The 21,570-nt window shown below is 45.1% G+C and overlaps 1 protein-coding gene and 1 pseudogene across 1 annotated transcript in view; both read left to right on the top strand.

The window, feature by feature from the left end:
* The window catches only part of FBXO17 (F-box protein 17), a 124,371-nt gene that overhangs the window by 67,328 nt on the left and 35,473 nt on the right, over positions 1–21,570 (top strand). The window lies entirely within an intron of this gene.
* Positions 9,053–10,747, top strand: LOC104995390 (annotated as a pseudogene).

Genomic DNA, 21,570 nt, shown 5'->3' with positions numbered 1-21,570 from the left:
ATGTTTTTCTGGAACTCTCTTGCTTTTTCCATGATCCAGCGGATGTTGGCAATTTGATCTCTGGTTCCTCTGCCTTTTCTAAAACCAGATTGAACATCTGAAAGTTCATAGTTCACGTATTGCTGAAGCCTGGTTTGGAGAATTTTGAGCATTACTTTACTAGCGTGTGAGATGAGTGTAATTGTGCGGCAGTTTGAGCATTCTTTGGCATTGCCTTTCTTTGGGATTGGAATGAAAACTGACCGTTTCCAGTCCTGTGGCCACTGCTGAGTTTTCCAAATTTGCTGGCATATTGAGTGCAGCACTTTCACAGCATCATCTTTCAGGATTTGAAATAGCTCAACTGGAATTCCATCACCTCCACTAGCTTTGTTCGTAGTGATGCTTTTTAAGGCCCACTTGACTTCACATTCCAGGATGTCTGGCTCTAGGTGAGTGATCACACCATCGTGTTTATCTGGGTCGTGAAGCTCTTTTTTGTACAGTTCTTCTGTGTATTCTTGCCACCTCTTCTTAATATCTTCTGCTTCTGTTAGGTCCATATCATTTCTGTCCTTTATCAAGCCCATCTTTGCATGTAATGTTCTCTTGGTATCTCTAATTTTCTTGAAGAGATCTCTAGTTTTTCCCATTCTGTTGTTTTCCTCTATTTCTTTGCATTGATCGCTGAGGAAGGCTTTCTTCTGTCCAAGGAGCAGTGGCTGCGTGGGCGCAGGAGGGCCGAGAGGAGCTACTCCATGTTCAAGGTCAGGAGGAGCAACTGTGAGGAGATACCCCTCATCCAAGGTAAGGAGCAGCAGCTGCGCTTTGCTGGAGCAGCCGTGAAGAGATACCCCACGTCCAAGGTAAGAGAAACCCAAAGAAGACGGCAGGTGTTGCGAGAGGCATCAGAAGGCAGACACACTGAAACCATAATCACAGAAAACTAGTCAATCTAATCACAGGGACCACAGCCTTGTCTAACTCAATGAAACTAAGCGCTGCCTTTACTGTGTTCTTAGTCACTCAGTCCCGTGTTTCACTCTGCAACCCCGTGCAATCTGCAGCTCCTCTGATTCCATGGGATTTTTCAGGCAAGAATCCTGGCATGGGCTGCCATTCCCTCCTCCAGGGGATCTCCTAACCCAGGGATCAAAATTGTGTTTCTTGTGTCTCCTGCATTGCAGGTGGATTCTTTACCTGCTGAGCCATCAGGGAAGCCCATCTTTCCTGAGGAAACCCCAGTAAAGGTCATGATCCCAGCCTTTCCCTGGCTCCTATCTCCTATCCCTTAACCACACTGTGTCCTTCCCAAGTGGCCCTGTGTGACACACCTCCAGTTACTAGGACCTGTGAGTACAATAAACTTGCTTTTCCTGAGCCTCTCCTCTGTCTCCTCTTGTGGCTTCAATGGACTGACCATCTCATGAAAGGACACTGAAAACAGTAAAATACTGTTAGGTAGTTAGAATAGGAAACAGGAGTCCTAAATGGCGGTGGCTAAAAGACAAGGAAGGGAAAAGCCTGCGAAAATAGAACAAAGGAAGGTCCAAGGACCAGAGTGAGGACCTCAGGTAGAACAAACAGCACTCCTGGCTAGCCCAATTTACACAGGGCAGGCCCAGGGGGAGGAAAAACATATAAAAAAGAGGAGCCAAAGGCTCTCTCTCTCTCTCTTTCCCTCTTTCTCTCTCTTCTGTGCGCTGGCGCGCTCCCCCACTCTCTTCTCTTCATGTCTTTGGGTCGGCATGGTCTCATGCCTCGAGGATGGATTCTCCTGCTATTTTCTAAATAAAATAGAGCTGTAACACGGAGCTGTAACACTGAATTGTCTAAGAGCTATAAAATGGTCTGTCCAAGCACCAAGGGCTTTAATGTCCGTCACTCCAAATCTTTATTGTGACGAGACAGAACTGAGGAGAATACACTCGCCTGACAATACCATAGGCTTGTAATGTACACTAAAGAACCCTTCTGGATCAAGGAAAAGAGCAAAAACAAGTGTGTGTAGTGGGGGTGGTGTAGCAGGGCGGCAGAGGGGAGGAGGGGGACTTCCCCGGTGGTCCAGTGGTTAAGAATTCACCTTCCAATGCAGAGGACATGGATTCGATCCCTGGTAGCAGAACTAAGTTCCCACATGCCACCCTGTGGGCCACAAAAGCTAGAGACACCCACGCGCCACAATTAAGACCAGTGCGACCAAATCAAAATTTGTGCGACACTCCCTTGTTTTTGTCACTAACAGAAGGATTGAAATTTAAACTGTTTGAGTATCTCCATAAACAATTATTTTTGCTGTGCGTGTAGGCTAAGTCACTTCAGTTGGACTATGGACTGTAGCCCGCCAGGCTCCTTTGTCCATGGGATTCTCCAGGTGACAATACTGGAGTGGGTTGCCATGCCCTCTTCCAGGGGATCTTCCTGCTCTGGGATCAAACCCACATCTCTCATGTCTCCTGCATTGGCAGGCAGGTTTTTTACCGCTAGAGCCACCTGGGAAGCCCCAGAGTGTCTTCAAATACTGCCAAATGTCTCCTGAAAGGGGGAAGTCACCCCCAGGTGAGAACCATTGTCCTGGGTGAACCACTTAATTTCCAAGAACTTCCTCCTCTACATAATATTGCCAATAACAGTATTTACCTGGTATATCTTCACTATGTACCATATCTACTCATATAACAGCATGCACCTGCATATTAAACTGTGTGTTAACATGTGTGTTATGCTTGGAATAAGGCCTGGTATAGAGGGACAGCTGTCAGATGATTGTAATTAGTATCATTATGTTGTTATTATATGTTATTATATGTAATTAGAATCACACCCTTAGTGTTTAGAAGCTACTTTAACGCCTCTCAGCCATCTTGAATAAGGTCCTGTCTCCGAGCCTGTTTCCTTATGTGCAAGACTCTGTTCTCCTTTCTTGAGCATCCCCAGGGATTTCCCTCATAGCTCGGCGGATAAAGAATCCATCTGCAATACAGGAGACCCATGTTCGATCCCTGGGTCGGAAAGATCCTCTGGAGAAGAGAATTGCCACCCACTCCAGTATTCTTGCCTGGGGAATCCCATGGACAGAGGAGCCTGGTGGGCTACAGTTCATGGGGTCACATATAGTCGGACCAGACTTACCTCTGTTAGTCAAACAGATTGTTTAAATATTAAAATATTCTACGCAGATTGGTGAATATTGACTGCCAAGCCCCCGCCTCTCTTCTGCTCCTTCTCAAGACTTCCTCACCACCTCCCATAATCAAAAGGACACACAGGGTGCTTCTGAGGCCCCGCTCCAGTGCTCAGCAATGACTGGGCTGCTATTAAAAAATGCAGATGTCATCTTAGTCCTGCTGTGGCAGCCTTGTTACTTGCCAGCCATCCCCTTTCCTCACTAACAGAACCACACTATATACATATATATATATAGTTTTTATTTATTATTTATTGATTTTTGGCTGCGCTGGACCTTCGTTGCTGCGCTCCGGCTTTCTCTAGTCACGGTGAATCGGGTCTACTCTCTAGGCACGGTGCATGGGCTTCTCACTGCAGTGACTTCTCTTGTGCTGCACAGGCCCTGGGGTATGCAGGTTTCACTAGTTGCGGCTCGTCGGCTTACTGGGATTTTTCTGCACGTGGGATTTTCCTGGATCAGGGATCAAACTGATGTCCCCCGTATTGCAAGGCAGATTCTTTTAACCAGTGGACCACCAGGGAAGCCTAGAACTGCAATTTTTAAAAATACTTATTTTTATTTCTTTGACTGCACCTGGTCTCAGTTGTGGCACGGAGGATCTTTGATCACTGTAGCGGTAAGCAGGATCTTTAGGTGGGGCATGAGAACTCTTAGTTGCACACTGTGGGATCTAGTTCCCCAACCAGGGATGGAACCCAGGCCCCCTTCATTGGGAGGGCAGGATCTTAGCCCACTGGACCACCAGTAAAGTCTCCACGATATTTTTTTAGATGCAGCCACGGGCCAGCCTCAGGAGGCAGACATATTTCCCTTTGTTGGATCTGGCTCCTGCAGGAAGGTGGCCATGCGGCCCCGTTCTCCGCAGGGGAGGCCCTCCGTTCCCATTCCTTCCTGCCTATGGGTGTAGTTAAAGCACCTGCAACTGAGGCCACCGCCTTGAAGGATAAAAGCCAATGTACTGAGGATGGTGAAGGGGAAGGAGAGACAGCCAGGCTCCTTGAGGACGTAACTAAATTACTGCACCCACCCTGGGGCTGGTGAGGGCAGGGGGCAGGCACTCACTGGCAGCAAGAAGCAGAGCGGTCCCAGAAGCTGGATCGGAGGGGCTGTTCTCCCCAGGTGTCATTTCCACGGTGCCTCAGACCCTGGCCATCCTCTGCAGGAGTAGGCGTGGGCAGGTGCCTGCCCGCGGCCACCCAGCAGCCTATTCACCCCTGCTCCATGCTCGCATACCCTGGCTGCCCTCAGTGCCTGTCCCTGCCAGTTTTCCATGCTGGGTTAGCAGACTTGAACTTTTCCCTAATGCAGCATAGCCATCCCTGGAGGGATCTTCAGGAGTCCCACCTCCTCGTGGCCTCCCCAGTCATCAGCATCTCCCCGCTCCAGTCACCTGAGCCATCTCTGACTGCCCCGTGGTCAGCCCAGCCCGAGCTCCCCGACTTCTCCAGGGCAGTAATAAGCCCAAAACAAGTTTCAAAGAGGTAGAACCCAGAATAGTGGTTTACAAATTTCTGGCCATGACTTATTGACAAGTCATAATTAGCACTTTGTTTTTAAATGGAATACAATAAAAAATTGATTTTTCCAGAGTACACGACATATTGTTGTTCAGTCACCAAGTCATGTCTGACTTGGCATATAGCAAGGGTAAATAGCTGCAAGAAATTCTGTGTACTGATTGCTATGGAAAATGTATTTCATACTCAGATTGTGGTTACAACATTTGGAAGGATATTGTGCCTTGAAGTCCACAGCACATGCCTGGAAAGAATTAATATCAGGCCCCTCTAAACCTTTTGCTCAGGTCATTCTCAGGAAAAGTTCCTTTTGTTTAACCAGACACTCAAATCAGAGACCCTGGCCTCGTTCTGGATTCCTCTCTCTCTTGTCTCTCCACCCAGCCCAACAGAAAATCCTTCTTCTTCCCTTCAAAATACATGTAGAGTGGAGTAGAAACTAGTATTATTTTGTAAAGCAATTATATTCCAATAAAAATTTTAATAATAGTAATAAATACGTACATTTAATTATTTATTACTGTTTAAATTGATGTTTTCAAACTGTGGTGCTAGAGAAGACTCTTGAGAGTTCTTTGGACAGCAAGGAGATCAAACCAGTCAATTCTAAAGGAAATCAACCCTCAATATTCACTGGAAGAACTAATGCTGAGCTGAAGCTCCAATACTTTGGCCACCTGATGTGATGAGCCGACTCATTAGAAAAGATCCTGATCCTGGAAAAGATTGAGGGTAGGAGGAGAAGGGGACGGCAGAGGATGAGATGGTTGGATAGCATCACCAACTCAGTGGACATGAGTCTGAGCAAACTCTGGGGGATGGTGAAGAACAGAGAAGCCTGACATGCTACAGTACATGGGGTCACAAAGGGTCAGACACGACTTGGCGACTGAACAACAACCATTTAAACACACTTGAGATGATAAACTTTAAAAAATATATATGTAGAATCAGCCTCACCTCTGCCACCACCTGGCTGTAGTCCTGGGCAGGATTGCCTTTTCCCTCGGTTATGATTCATCTAGTTTGGAGACAGCAGGATCCAGGAAGGCACTCTGCACATAGTAGGTGCTGCATGCTGGAGGTGCTCGTGTCTGGGCTGACTGAACCACCTCCTCACCCCTACTCAGTGAGGGTGGAAGGAGCAGGGCTGGGCTGCGAGGTTGCTTGGCCAGCATCCTTCCACTGTCCCCCTCCACCATAACCCCCACAAGAACCTGTTCTCCGATCTTCCTCCCTGTTGGTCCTTTGCATCCCCCTCCAATTTGAGCCCAGAGAATTCCTTGGCAGTCCAGTGGTTAGGACTCAGCACTTTCACTGGCCATCGCCCAGACTCAGTCCCTGGTCCCAGAGTTAAGATTCTGCAAGCCACATGGCATGGCCAGAAAAAAAAAAAAAAAGAACACATAGAAAAAAGAATTTGAGCCCAGCTGCTCCCTCCACACCCAGGCTGGATAATTCCAGGTTGGTTGCACCCTCCCCACATTCCCATCCTATAGACATAAGAGTTGATCTATCCCAGGGATAGTCTCCAAATTCCTGATCCCTGATCCCTGGGGAACCTTAAGACATCCTTGTGCATGTCTGCGTCACAACCCTGACTTCAGCCTGGCCAGGAGCGGAGCCAGGCAAACGGATGCTGAGTGATACCATTAACACACTGGACATCATTTAGCTCCCTCCAGGGGCTGTGGCCAGGCCTGACAGCAAGACTCAGGAAAGAATGCGGAATAGACAGCCAGGCAGTAGACAGACCAGCTGATGCCAATCCAAGCTGTAAGCAGCCCTGGGTAGCCTTGCAGACTTCCTCTGATTTCACTGGCTGTGAACTGGTACTCATGCGAGGGAACAGTACACCCTGACCTGGGACACAAGCCAGGGGACCAGAACTTAGGAGCCTGTGAAGCTGCTTTGTTTTGGTAACTATTTAAAAAGGGCCCTGTGGACTTTTTCATAACCAATAAGTCAGAGCTCTTGTTCTTGTTCCAGCCCCAGATTTCTGGCTACGAATCAATCTCACCACACTAATAAAATTTTCCTTAAGAATGTTTTTTAATGCCCAGTTGTAAGAAGGCTTACAATTACATAGAGAAAGCCAGCGGAACCCACAGAATTAATACTGTCATGTTATGTTTAAGAATCATCTGGGATATTCAGTATTTAATGTATTTGAAATGTTTAAGAGAACTTGGCATAAAAATGGGACAAACGTGTCCTGTAAATGTCAGTCTTCCAACGTAACATGTATAATTGAGCAATTCATTATTTTAGACTTGGAATTTTTCACTGAAACGTGAAAGGGCATTTTTCAAAGTGAGTAAATGGTGCTAGAATATTTAAAAGACCTTGATATGCTTGTAATTTATTATACGAGTTAAGAACCTGGGGAGGTTGTGCTTTTTAGAAGCTTCTGTTGAGTGGTCAAAGAAAATTGAGATGTGAAAGCAGAGCACTTAAGGAAATGTAATTAACTAAAGTTCTAAATAGGATGTGAAGCTGTTGTAACTGGACTTGATTGAACATTAATCAAAGATCTCCCTGAAAGTGCCCGTTAAAATGATTGGATTTAAATAAGGACCTACTGTAGAGCACAGGGACCTCTATTCAATACTCTGTAAATACCTATGTGGGAAAAGAATCCTAAACAAGACTGGATATATGTACATGTATAACTGATCCACTTTGCTGTATACCTGAAACTAACACAGCATTGTAAATCAACTATACTCCAAAAAAAATGTTTAAATAAATAAAAAATAAAGTTTACTGCATTTATAAATAGAATAATATTTGGAAGTAAAAGTTTGACGCTAAAGAGGACTATATTTTTAATTAGTAGTGTTAATGTATTAAAGATTAACTTAAAACACAAAGTAATTCATCTTTTCCATCCACAAACGTCTTCCCAGTGACACCAGGACACTGCTGGACCCTCTGTCCTCTGCTGGTAAGAAGCCACCCCACCTCACTGGTGGTTGTTGTTTTCGTTGCTGGGTCGTGTCTGACTTTGTGACCCCATAGACTGTAGCCCACCAGGCTCTTCTGTCTGTGGGATTTCCCAGGCAAGAATACTGGGAGTGGGTTGCCATTTCCTTCTACACGGCCCCTCACTGGTGTAAGTTACTAATTTTCACTTAGAGAAATGGTGCAAGACACAGCTACTTTGTCCCCCAATCCGCCTCCCTTTGGTCCACAGGCAGCCCCTGAGATGACCTCCAGTGACCCCCAACTCCACGTGTTTATCCTGTGCACAGTCCCCTCCTCTGTGCCCCGGATTTAAGTGGCTCACTTCGAACAAACAGAAAATGGCCAAAGTAGTGAGATGTCACTTCTGAGATCAGGCTACAAAAGGGATGTGACTTCTCTCTTGCTTGCCCTCTCTGCCTCTCTCACTTTCTTTCTTTCTTTCTTTTTTTTTTTAATTAATTAATTTTTATTTTTGGCTTCACTGGGTCTTCACTGCTGCACATGCAGGCTTTCTCTGCTTGCAGAGAGCAGAGGCTACACTCTAGTTGCATGTGCAAGCTCCTCATGACAGTTTCTCTTGTTACAGAGCATGGGTTCTAGGTTTCCAGGTCTCAATAGTTGTGTGAGTTCAGTAATTGTGGCCTACGGGCTTAGTTGTTCCATGGCATGAGTGATCCTTCCAGACTAGGGATCAAACCCGTGTCTCCTGCATTGGCAGGGAGATTTTTAGTCACCAGACCACCAGTGAAGTCTCTCTCACTTGCTGTCTTGCTCAGAGGGAAGCCACACTCTGAGCCACCCTGCAGAGAGGCCCAGATGGCAAGGAATTGATGTCACTGACCAATAACCAGTGAGGACCTGGGACCTGCCAACAAGCATGCCAAAAATCTTGGAGAAGTGTCTTCCCCCTGTTGCTTTGAAATGACTGCAGCCTTGGCCAACACCTTACTTGTAGTTTTGGAAGAGACTCTGACCCAGAGGGACTGATTCCTGACCTTAGAAAACATAAGATAAAAAGTGTTCATTGTTTTAAATCACTAAGTGTTTAGGGGTCTTCACAGATGGCACTAGTGGTAAAAAAAACCCGTCTGCCAGTGCAGGAAACAAAAGAGACTCAGCTTCAATTCCTGGGTTGGGAAGATTCCCTGGAGAAGGACATGGCAACCCACTCCCGTATTCTTGCCTGGAGAATCCCATGGACAGAGGAGACTGGTGGGCTACTGTCCACAGGGTTGCAAGAGTCAGACATGACTGAAGTGACAGCACGCACGCATAATGCTGTAGGGGAGTGATTTGTTACACAGTAATAGCTAACTAATACAATCGTAATAGTATCTTATTGGGCATAAGATCCTGCAGATAGAAAACCTACATTTCCCATCCTCCCATGCAGCCAGGCATGGTCTTGTGCGGTATGGTCGTCGTGATGAGCCTTCTGACCACAAAGATAAGACCAGCACCTAGGAGGAACCAAAATCCCTGAATAACTTCATGGGGCAGAGTTGTTTTATCAACCTGGAGAGAAAGAGGAAGAGAAAAATAAACTTCGAACTTGGATCTCTGTTTGAAAGATAAATCTCAGCTTTTCCCAAACCCCCACCTCATCTTTTAATCAATATTCTCTCTCTTACTAGCCTCATTTTCATCAATGATAATGAAGACCTTATAGTTTGGCATGCTTTGTATGAGTTTTCAGTGTTTTCCCCAAAATATTACAATTGTTAATAAATACGTGTTTTTTTCACGTAAGTCATAAGGCAACCCCCTACCAGCACATGTGCCATCAATCATGTAAGTGCTGCTCTTCCGTTTCTTTGCCCCAGGGAAGTATTGCTTGTGAAGGCTATATTCATACATTTCTTTTCAAAATCTTCTCCTGCACCAGCAATCCTCTGGCAACCCATGGTCTCCTGGTGGCTCAGCTGGCCAGCTTGACAAAAACTTCGGGCTGTCTTTCTTCCTAAGCATAGATCTTCAAAGGTGATCCCGATTACAGACACTGGATACTTGGCAAGCACTGCCTTACAGAAAATCACATGCAGTGATTCCCAGCAAGTCTGACTTGTGTAGGCGTACCTGAGCCTGAGGCTTTCAGAGATTCCCCATTGTGCACCTGGCACCGACAGGTAACCCCGCAGCCCTTAGATCTCTGATTCAGCAGGGCTTCTCCTGCTGAGTGGGCCAGCTTCATCAAATAATGGCAGGAGGAGTTTGTGAAGGGGCCAGCACATGAAGAACAAGGAACAAAATTCAGTGTGCGAAGCCCTAGGAAACCTCTGTCCAGGGAAGGGGGCGTCTGGGGTAGCCGTGGCTCTCATGCTCTCAGGTGGACCAGCCCAGCTGGTGGGCTCCGGGGTCAGAGCTCTTCTCATCCCTTCCCTGTGTTGTCTTTGCCTGAATCTTCAGGACAGCAGTGGTACCTGCCTCCGAGGGTTGCTGGAAGGATTAGATGAGATAACATACCTAAAGCACTTAGCCCAGCACCTGGCACCTAAGAGCCATTACTACAGAACATTCTTGTGTAATATCTATTAGGATGATGACTTGTGGTTTAGTCCTTAAGTCGCGTCTGACTTTTTGTGACTCCATGGACTGTAGCCCACCAGGCCTCTCTGTCCAGGGGATTTTCCTAGGCAAGAATACTGGAGAGGGTTGCTATTTCCTTCTCTAGGAGATCTCCCCAACCCAGGGATCGAACCCGTGTCTCTCATCCGCAGGTGGAGTCCTCACTGCTAAGCCATCAGGGAAGTCCAGATGATGACGACTCTTGAAATAAAAAGAACCATGGTTGGTACTCTGCACTTCCACTGCAGGGCGCATGGGTTTGATCCCTGGTCAGGGAACTAAGATCCCGCATGCACTGAGGCACGGTCAAAAAAGAAGAAAATAGAGCCATGGGTGAAGCCGAGCCACAGTATTTTGCATCAAGAGCCTGAATCTGAAGCTGGACCCTGCAGAGAAGATGCGCAAGGATGTGATCTCCTCTGCACGGAACTTCCTCATCCACGTGGCCCTGCCAAGAGTCACTCCTTTTATCTTCGAGAAATCGGACAGCCTAAGAAGAGCAGGCATCACCTGTCAATGCATGATGTGAAAACCCTGGTCATAGTTTCTATTCCTGTCTGCAAATGAATAGGCCCAGAAAGACATCAGAGACTTTTGGAATGGACACAGAAATTCTACTTATTAAGAACAAGTTTGGCTCAGGTAACTGACCTTTATAGCTGAAAGAAAAGACTATTTGGAAAGTATGAAAAGATTTTTTGTGATCTGAGTACACTGTCATGCATATGATTTTCAGCCTCTGAATGGTGGTGTAATTGTAGATGATGTTCAAGTCATTTTTGTAGCAAGTATTAATTGTAAGATAATTATGCCTGTGAAAAAAAATTATTTAATAAAGTTAAATAAGTAAAAGAACCATGGTTTGCGGTCAGCTGAATTTGGCCCCCAAATGACCTAGGTCCTCACCCCTGGAACATGTAAATACTCTCTCATATTGCAAAAGAGACTTTACATGGTTTAAAAATTTTTTTATTTATTTGGCTGCAATGGGTCTTAGTTGTGGCAGGCGAACTCTTAGTTGCGGCATAGGAGACCTAGTTCAAACTTGGGCCCCCGGCATTGGGAGCTTAGAGTCTTAACCACTGAACCATCAGGGAAGTCCCTACAGAGTCCTGAGATGGGGAGATTCTCCTAGATTATGCAAGTGGGACTGAGCAATTAAAACTCACAGCAGGTCTATTAGGACCCTTCTTTTTCTCCCATTGTCTTCACAAATGCCATGCTCTTTTCCTCCATGTCGGGGTGAGGGGTTGGGGATGGGGGGGAATGGGGGGTGGGGTGGGAACACCTCTCACATGACGATTTTATGACCTACTTCAGGGAAGAAGGGCAAAGAAAGGAGGAGGTCAGAGTGATCTCCCTACTTCTGCCGTTTTCAAACTCCCTAAGCTTAAAATAATCAGAATCCCAATGTGCCACATTTGAGGGCTGCATGTCCTGAACCGCATCATTTGCAACTTGCCTTTTCATTCAGAAGGTTTTCCTCGATTGAATGTGTTTTCATTGGAACTCTCTGCCCTCCAACTCTGCACACCATCACTGAACAGATGTGCTTCTAGTTTATTAACTGGTGCCTTAACCACCATCAATCACTGAGATGAGACTGGCCAGCTCTGTTTTTGAAATTTCTTTTCTATCTAACTGTTTTGAATTTTCTGCAGGGCCAGGCTCTGGACTGAGTGCTTTGAAAGGAGTATCCCAGGAGCTGCCACCACAAATGCCCACAGGGCCAGGCAGGTCATGTGACAGGTAATGGGCCCAGGCATATTAGAATGCAGGTGGGGGACAGTGTAGCCTACAGAGCAGCCTCTTCCAGTCACTCCCTGCCTTGTGAGTGTGCAGGCTAGGGCACTTCCAAAAGAAGCTGGAAAATTAGATTTTTGTGTGATGTCACCCCTGGAGCTTTCAGTGTTTGCAGCCAATGCTTCATTTTTAAAACACAGCATATGACCAGTAACTGCAGGAAAGTGGGCAAAGGTTGATGAACAGAAAAATCATGGAAAAGAAACAGGAGCAATTCTTAAACAGAAGAAGATCCACTTCCTCACCCCAAGAGAAATGCAAAGTAAGACTGGGCAAGTTACCATTTGTCATGTCTTAGGAAAAGATTGAAAACATTTGATAAGACACCGAACTAGAAAACATGTAGCAGCTTGTCATTTCAGGTCTTGATGGTTGATGAGGATAAAAGCTGGGGTTAGGGACTTGCCTGGCAGTCTAGTGGTTAAGATTCCTGCTTCTAATGCAGGGGGAATGGGTTTGATCCCTGTTTGGGGAACTGAGATCCCACATGCCTGTCATGCAGTGTGGCAGAAAAAATAAAATCTGAGGTTGTATAACACTGTATGACTACTCTTTTGGCCATAATAATGGTAAAAATGGAGAGTAAGTGCTGGCGAGGACGTGGTGAAACTGGAACCCTCGTATGTTGCTAGTGGGAATGTAAAATGGTGCAGATGCCGTGGGAAACTGTCCAGTTGGTTATCAAAAAGTGAAACATAGAATTACCGTAATCACATGAGCAATTCCTCTCCTAGGTATATACCCATAAAGAATTGGAAACAGGAACTCAAGCAGAGACCTGTAAGTGAACGTTCATAGCAGCTTTATCTACAGTAGCCCAAGGGCAGGCACAAACCAAACATTTCTGATGAAGGGATAAACAAAATACAGTACATCCACGCAGAGGAATACTCTTCAGCCATCAAAAGGAATGAGGCTCAGATGTGTGCTACCACATGGATGAACCTTGGAAGCATTATGCAAAGTGAAGTAAGCCAGACACGAAAGAAAAAACACCATATGATTCCACTAACATGAAATATCTAGAACTGGCAATTCATAGAGAAAGTAAATTAGATGTTAGCAGGGGCTGAAGGGAGGAAGGAATAGGAATTATTGCTTAATGGATATAGAGTTTCTGTTTGAAATGATGAAATATTGGGGAAATAGAGAAAGGTGATGTTTGCAAGGTATTAAGAAGGCAACCAGTGCTGCAGCAGAATACACTTAAAAAGGACTAAATTGGCAAATTTTCTGTTATATATTTTTTACCTCAGTTAAAAAAAATAGCTGGAGTTTTGTCAAACCATACTGACTTTGGATTTAACTGGGTAGAAGCAAATCCTGCTCAGGGACTTCCCTGGTGGTCCAGTGGCTGAGACTCCGCATTCCCCGAGCAGGGAGCCCGGGTTTGATCCCTGATCAGGAAACTAGATCCTACATGCAGCAGCTAAGAGTTTGCATGCCAAAACTAAAGATCCCCCATGCTGCAAGAAGATCAAAGATCCCACATGCCACCACCAACACCCAATGCAGTCAAATAAATATTTTAAAAAGAAACAGGTCCTGCTCAGAACAAAAAGTGCCAGCCTATATGCTATGAGAAGATGCTCAGAACATATGTGATGGGAGGCGGCAGGGGTCATGCCCAATGGGGTCGTAAATAAAGCCTTTCTACATGTTCAGAGCTGATCCTGTGGACAGTTCCTGGGGAACGACCACATTGGTGGGCTGCCGTGATGAGTGCTCCCCCATCTCATCACTGATCCTGAACCGTTGGCTCACTCCAAACTGGCTCCACTTCCACCCAAAAGCTTGGCAACTCTGAGCCAGTAACCCTGACTCTTCCCATCAGGCAAATAAAATCATACTTCCAACAGGAAAGAAGAATACACATTGGAACAGCCATCATAAAGAAACAACAAATTCACACCCGCGGTGTCAGCACATTGGTGACATGAGTCAATACAGTCATCAGTTTCATAATCATTATAATATCACACGATCGCCTCGTCTATCCATTAAGGTACTTACAACATTTACAAGGATCTGATATTAGATTTGTGAAGGGTTTAAGTGATAGCATTTGGAGGGACTGTTTAATGGGTTAGGGAAATCTGATACAGAAGAATAACTGCTTAGTGATTTTATCAAAGAACAAAGATTAGTTAGTATTCCTATTCACACACAAGCCCCATGGCTGTTGGCAAATCCAGCAGCGTGGAAAAATGGTTGCTTGCATACATTGCTGAGCAATGGGTAATTCTGCAGTAAGTAAGAAAATTTTATGCATGTACCATTTTATAAAGTATTGTATTTTTTATTGAGATAGAATTCATATAACAAAACAATTTATCGTATTAAATTGTGTGACTCTGTGGTTTCTGGAGAAGGCAATGGCACCCCATTCCAGTACTCTTGCCTGGAAAATCCCATCGATGGAAGAGCCTGGTGGGCCACAGTTCATGGGGTCGCTAAGAGTCAGACACGACTGAGCAACTTGACTTTCACTTTTCACTTTCATGCATTAGAGAAGGAAATGGCAACCCACTCCAGTGTTCTTGCCTGGAGAATCCCAGGGACGGCGGAACCTGGTGGGCTGCCGTCTATGGGGTCGCACAGAGTCGGACACGACTGAAGCGACTTAGCAGCAGCAGCAGCAGCAGCAGCAGTGGTTTCTAGTATGTACACAATACTGTGCAACCATCACCCATTATCTGATTCTAGAACCTTAACATCTCTCCTTTCTCTGCAGTTCCCTCGGATGTGTGTGTGTGTGTGTGTGTGTGTGTATTGCTTCAGTCATGTCCGACTCTTTGCAACCCTATGGACTGTAGCCCACCAGGCATTCTTTGCAATCCCATGGACTGTAGCCCACCAGGCTCCTCTTTCCACAGGACTCTCTAGGCAAGAATACTGGAGAGGGTTGCCACTTCCTACTCCAGGGGATCTTCCCAACCCAGGGGTCGAACCCACGTCTCTTACGTCTCCTGCATTGGCAGGCGGGTTCTTTACCACTAGAAGCCCCCCTTGGCAACCACTAGTCTACTTTGCGTCTCTGTGGATTTGCCTGTTTTGGTCATTCTTAAATAAATGGGATCAGTACTGCATGTGGCTTTCTGTCCTGGGTCCTTTAACTTATCATAATTATTTCAAGTTTCATCCTGGTGGCAACATGTATTCGTACTTCATTTCTTTTTCTGGCTCAATAATCCCGTTTCAAGCATTTCATTGCAGGACTTCCCTGGTGGTCCAGTGGTTAAGACTCAGCATTCCCAATTCAGGGGGCTCAGGTTCAATCCCTGGTCAGGGAACTAAGATCCTGCATGCTGCACAGAGAGGCCAATAATAATAATAATAATAGAATTCCATTGCATCGAAATATCACATTATGTTAATCTATTCATTCATTAATGGACACCTGGGTTGTTTCTGTCTTTTGGCTGTTATGAATAATCTTGCTATGAACACTTGTGTACAGGTATTTGTGTGGACGTATGTTTTCCTTTCTCTATGGTGTGTACCTCAGAGTGGAACTGAGGATTATGTGAGAACACTATGTTCAACTTTTTGAGGACCTTTTCCAGACTGGTGTAGTTCAAAGCAGCCACATCATTTTACATTTTCACCAGCAGCAATGTATGAGGGTTCCAATTTACCCACACACTCAGCAACACTTATCATTGTTCCTTTTAAAAATTACCACCAAGGGACTTCCCTGGCAGTCCAGAGGTTACGACTTCGAGCTTCCACTACAGGGGGTGTCACAGGTTCCATCCTAGGTAGTGGAACTAAGATCCCACCACATGGCACAACCAAAAAAGAAAAATAAATTTTAAAAAATTTAAAGTAAAATCACAACCATGCACATATCTTGTGACTGAGTCACTTTTAGAAATATATACGCACATTGTATATGGCACTATTAGAAACATTCTTTTTTCTTTCTATCAGTAAAGGACAAGAGAAAAGCATCAGGTATCTTCATATAAAAATAAATAAGTAAGGATGGGAATTCCCCAGTGGTCCAGGAGTGAGGAGTCTGACTTTCACTGCCAAGGGCGCAGGCCCCATCTTTGGCTGGAGAATTAAGCTCCTGCAAGCCAAATGGCCAATTAAAAAAAAAAATTAAAAAGAAATTCTCTATGTAATGATATGGAAAGATAATAAAAAATATAGTAAATGAGAGGCGGTGGGGAGAAGGGATACATTGGGAGTTTGGGACTAGCAGATGCAAACTATATATAGAATGGATAGATAACAAGGTCCTATTGTGATAGCACAGGGAGCTATATTCAAAATCCTGTAATAAGCCATAGTAGAAAAGAATTCTTAAAAAATATATGATAAAAGCAAAGTGTCAAGCAGGGAGCATATGGTATGTGATTGTTCATTTGATGAGAGAGAGTGTGTGAGTGTGTGTTTGTGTGTGTGTGTATGCAATTCCTTGTCCATGTATAGAAAAATCTCTGTAAGAACATATCTGAGTCAAGTGGATAACTGGGATGGCTGAAGGCAATGGTAGACGAGAGATTAGCGCTGGAAACATTTTTATACTTTTAAATTCTCATACCATATAAATACATTATCCTATTCAAAATATGGCACCCCACTCCAGTACTCTTGCCTGGAAAATCCCATGGATGGAGGAGCCTGGTAGGCTGCAGTCCATGGGGTGGCTAAGAGTCCGATACGACTGAGCAACTTCACTTTCCCTTTTCATTTTCATGCATTGGAGAAGGAAATGGCAACCCACTCCAGTGTTCTTGCCTGGAGAATCCCAGGAACGGGGGAGCCTGATGGGCTGCTGTCTATGGGGTCGCACAGAGTCGGACACGACTGAAGTGACTTAGCAGCATTCAAAATAAATTACCCTATAGGATAATTATCCTATTCAATGAGAACACTTTAAAACACTGAAAACTAAACAAAACATATACAGGCCTGACAGAAAATGGAGGCAATCTAGAGGTAGGTTAGGGGGAGGGGAGGGAGGCTCAAGAGGAAGGGGATTTATGTATAATTATGGCTGATTTGCATTATCGTATGGCAGAAACCATCACGACATTGTAAAGCAATTTTCCTCCAATTAAAAAATAAATTTTTTTAAAAAGTAAAGAAAATGGAGGCAAGACTTCCCTGATGGCCCAGTGGTTAAGACTCCGCACTTTCACTACAAGAGGCACAGGTTCGATCCCTGGTGGGGGACCTAAGATTCTGCTGCATGACACAGCCCAAAAAATAAAAAAGAAAGAAACTGGAATTTGACCCTCACACCACAAGGAAACTGACAGCACAGTGAGACGACAGAGTGAGCTGCCTTGGGTCACTCAGTAATCACTGCTGTCACCAGTGACCCAAAAAGTCTGACCCAAAGCCCACCCTCTTAGCACGTTAGAGGGTATGATGCACTCCCACGTGCTCAAAGTAATAGAACAAAAAAGGAAATCAGCTGACAATGCACAGGGATGGGGAAGGAGACTGGATTTGTTTCCTTTTGCTGCTGTAACAAATTACCATAAACTCAATGGCTTAACACAGCAAAAGTTAGAAGTACAAAATCAGTTAGGTCCATAGTCAAGGGGGCTCAGGGCTGTTTGCTTTAGAAGATCCTGAGTGGGAGACTATGTCCTTGCCTTTTTCAGCTTCCAGTTGGCTTGTGGCCCCTTCCTCCACATTCAAAGCCCATCACTAGCATCTCTGCTTCTGTTATCACATTGCCCTCCCTCTGACGGAGTCCTCCTGTCTCCTTTCTATCAGGAATACTGAGATTGTATTCAGGCTGGTCTCAGCATCCCAAGATCCTTAACTCAATCACATCCACATAATATTTTTTGCTGTGTTAGGCAACATTCATTTTGCCAACAAAAGTCAGTCTAGTCAAAGCTATGGTTTTTCCAGTGGTCATGTATGGATGTTGAGAGTTGGACCATAAAGGAGGCTGAGCGCTGAAAAATTGATGATTTTGAACTATGGTGCTGGAGAAGACTCTTGAGAGCCCCTTGGACAGCAAGGAGATCAAGCCAGTAAGTCCTAAAGGAAATCAACCCTGAATATTGATTGGAAGTGTTACCAAAAAGTATGCATCGGCCAATACTCTGGCCACCTGATGCGAAGAGCCGACTCATTGGAAAAGACCCTGATGCTGGAAAGCTTTAAGGCAAAAGGAGAAGGGGGTGACAGAGGATGAGATGGTTAGATAGCATCACCGACTCAATGAGCATGAATTTGAGGATTCATGCTAGGAGATAGTGAAGGACAGGGAAGCCTGGCATGTTGCAGTTCATGGGATCACAAAGAGTCGGACATGACTTAGCAACTGAACAACAGAAAGGTAACATTCACAGATTCCAAGAATTAGGGCACAGATATCTTGGTGGGGGACTTTCTTCAGCCTAGTGTAACTGTGTAACTCAGATTGCAACTTGACTCCATGATCTTTTAACCAAGATCACACATCTGGTCTCAGGACTTAATGAAGCTCAGGGTTTTGATGTCTCTTTGCAGAAAGATTCAGTGAGAGACAAGTGATGGTGCGGATAGTTTTTATGGGCTGGGTAACTTCATAGGCTAATGAGTGGGAGGATTATTCCAACTATTTGGGGGAGTTCAGCTCAGTCGCTCAGTCATGTCCAACTCTTTGTGACCCCCTGGTGTAGCACAGCAGGCTTTCCCGTCCAACACCAACTCCCAGAGTGTGCTCAAACTCATGTCCATCAAGTCGGTGATGACATCCAACCATCTCATCCTCTGTCATCCCCTTCTCCTCCTGCCCTCAGTCTTTCCCAGCATCACGGTCTTTTCAAATGAGTCAGTTCTTCCCATCAGGTGGCCAAAGTATTAGAGTTTCAGCTTCAGCATCAATCCTTCCAATGAATATTCAGGGCTGATTTCCTTTATGATTGACTTGACAGGTTTGATCTCCTTGCAGTCCAAGGGACTCTCAAGGGTCTTCTCCAGCACTACAGTTCAAAAGCTTCAATTCTTTGGCGCTCAGCTTTCTTTATAGTCCAACTCTCACAGTGAACTAAAATGGACTGGAATGGGCGAATTTAATTCAGATGACCATTATATCTATTACTGTGGGCAAGAATCCCTTAGAAGAAAATCTCAAAAATGACAGGATGATCTCTGTTCATTTCCAAGGCAAACCATTCAATGTCACAGTAATCCAAGTCTATGCCCCAACCAGCAATGCTGGAGAAGCTGAAGTTGAATGGTTCTATGAAGACCTACAAGACCTTCTAGAACTAACACCCAAAAAAGATGTCCTTTTCACCATAGGGGACTGGAACGCAAAAGTAGGAAGTCAAGAAATTTGGGGGAAGGGGGTGGAGATTTCCAGGGATTAGGCCACTGCCCACTTTTTGGTCTTCCATGGTCAGCCTTGGAACTGTCAAGGCACTGGTGAGTGTGAAACTTAGCATATGCAAATGTGTTACAAATGAGCGTATATTGATACTCAAGGTCTAGTGGAAATCAACCTGCCCACCATCGTGGACCTATTTGGTTCTAATCAGCTCATGTCGTATCCTCGGGCTCTGTCATTATTTTAAAGGTTGTGCCCTGTCCCCTTCCCTCAGGTTTCACTACCACAGACACCACCACTTGTGAGAAATTCCAAATTCCACACATTTCTGGTAAGACAAACAAGAGGCTTGGGGACATGAATCAGAGTAAAGAGGTCCGTGCATTCAAGACAGAACTGCAGGAAAGAGCAAGCCTGGCAGGACCCAGGCTGCAGTGCATGAGCAGGAATGAGAAAATGCAGCCTAGGCAGGCTCCGATGACGGTTTCTCCAAGCTTCCTGCATCCTGTCCTCCCACCTTCCCCAGGGCACAAGCCACCCCGCATTCATGGGCAGGAAAACAAGAACTGAAGGGCGGTTCCCTAAAGAGACCCAGCTCTCTGCCAGCCTGAGGCGGTCACTAGGCTAGGTGGTGGCTTCTGGAAAAAGCCCGTCCTGTTCTGGCACTTTCGGGGGAGGGGAGGGCAGCTGGAAGTGGGACTCCTGGTCTCTTACCACCCACGCGGGAGGCCAGCCCGGCAGCAAGTCCCACACCCAGACACAAAGCCTGCATTCATGGCGTGGCCTGGCAGGCAAACAGTCAACATTTATAACAGAAAGCACAGGCATCACCTACAGACAGCAGCCTTGTGCCTCTGTTGAGAATGGCAAGAAATAAGCTACATCATCAGACAGGAAAAGAAAACCAGCCCCGAGCAAGACAGAACCCAAAGGAAATCACCAACTCAAGCCCCAACCAAGGTGCACAAACTGACTCTGGTTCTTGTCTCTTTAGTCTCTTTTTTAGTTTTTCATGTTGACTCTTTTAAAAAGTTCTGGACAGTTATTTTTTGGCAGGGACCAGTTATATTATGTTCAATACTGATTGCCTTCATATTGTTAAATGTAGATTTAGGGCTTCCCTGGTGACTCAGTGGTAAAGAATCTGGCTGCCCCTACAGGAGACACAGGTTCGATCACCAGTCCAGGAAGATCCCACAGGCCACAGAGCAACTAAGCCCGTGTGCCACAACTACTGAGCCTTGCTCTAGAGCCCACAAGCCAGGACTAGTGAAGCCTGTGTACCCTAGAGCTCGTTGCTCTGCAACAAGAGCAGCCACGGCAATGAGAAGCCCACGCGCCACAACTAGAGAGCAGCCGCCACTCGCCGCAACTGGAGATAAGCCCACGCAGCGAGGAAGGCCCTGCATTGCCAAAAATAAATACATAAAATTATTTAAAAAAATAAATCGAGATTTAAAGGTTTTTAACTAGCGTTCTGCTTAGGCAATGTTGTATACTTCTTATAGTGTCACATCAAGAGACCCTTGAGGTCATGCTGTCCAACTACTGAGGATATCATTTGATCATTTGGTTAAGAGTCTATCTGCCAACACCCACCATCCCTCACTTGGTAGGTATATTTTCCCCCTCTCTAATGAATAAGTCATCTGATGGGTAATAATTCTGGACTATTCTCCAACATCCTTTTACCAATGGTTTTAACATCCTCTGATAATCCAGTTATTTTGGGGGGATACCTTGTGTTTTTTCTCCATTTTATCTGTAATAAGCCAGCATTATCTGTTGAAATAAATTGTTTAGTGCCTGTAAATCTACATAATCTGAAGTCTGCAAAGCAGCTGATTAATAATGGTATCAATTAAAAAAAAAAAAACAAACCTAAAAAGCATTGCTACAGTCTCTTACCTGCAAACTTTCTTCATAAATTAGGCCCCAAAGTCTTCAAGCAATAAGATCTGACATAACCAACATCACATATTTATAACTATTCCACTAAGAGTGTACTTCTCGCTATACATGCTTTGAAGTAGAATTATCACGTGATCATGGACGGCTGCCCTGACCCTTCTGGGAATGCTGCAGAATGCTGTATATGCCTTACATACATTCGGAAAGTGAAAGTCACTCAGTCGTGTCCAACTCTTTGTGACCCCATGGACTATATAGTCCATGGAATTCTCCAGGCCAGAATACTGGAGTGGGTAGCCTTTCCCTTCTCCAGGGGATCTTTCCAACCCACTGACTTCTTTAAAAAAAAA

The sequence above is a fragment of the Bison bison genome, unplaced genomic scaffold (assembly GCF_000754665.1).
Source record: "Bison bison bison isolate TAMUID 2011002044 unplaced genomic scaffold, Bison_UMD1.0 scf7180017864280, whole genome shotgun sequence".
NCBI lineage: Eukaryota > Metazoa > Chordata > Mammalia > Artiodactyla > Bovidae > Bison > Bison bison.
The sequence above is the reverse complement of the archived record's forward strand: the minus strand, read 5'-3'. Positions and strand labels throughout refer to the sequence as shown.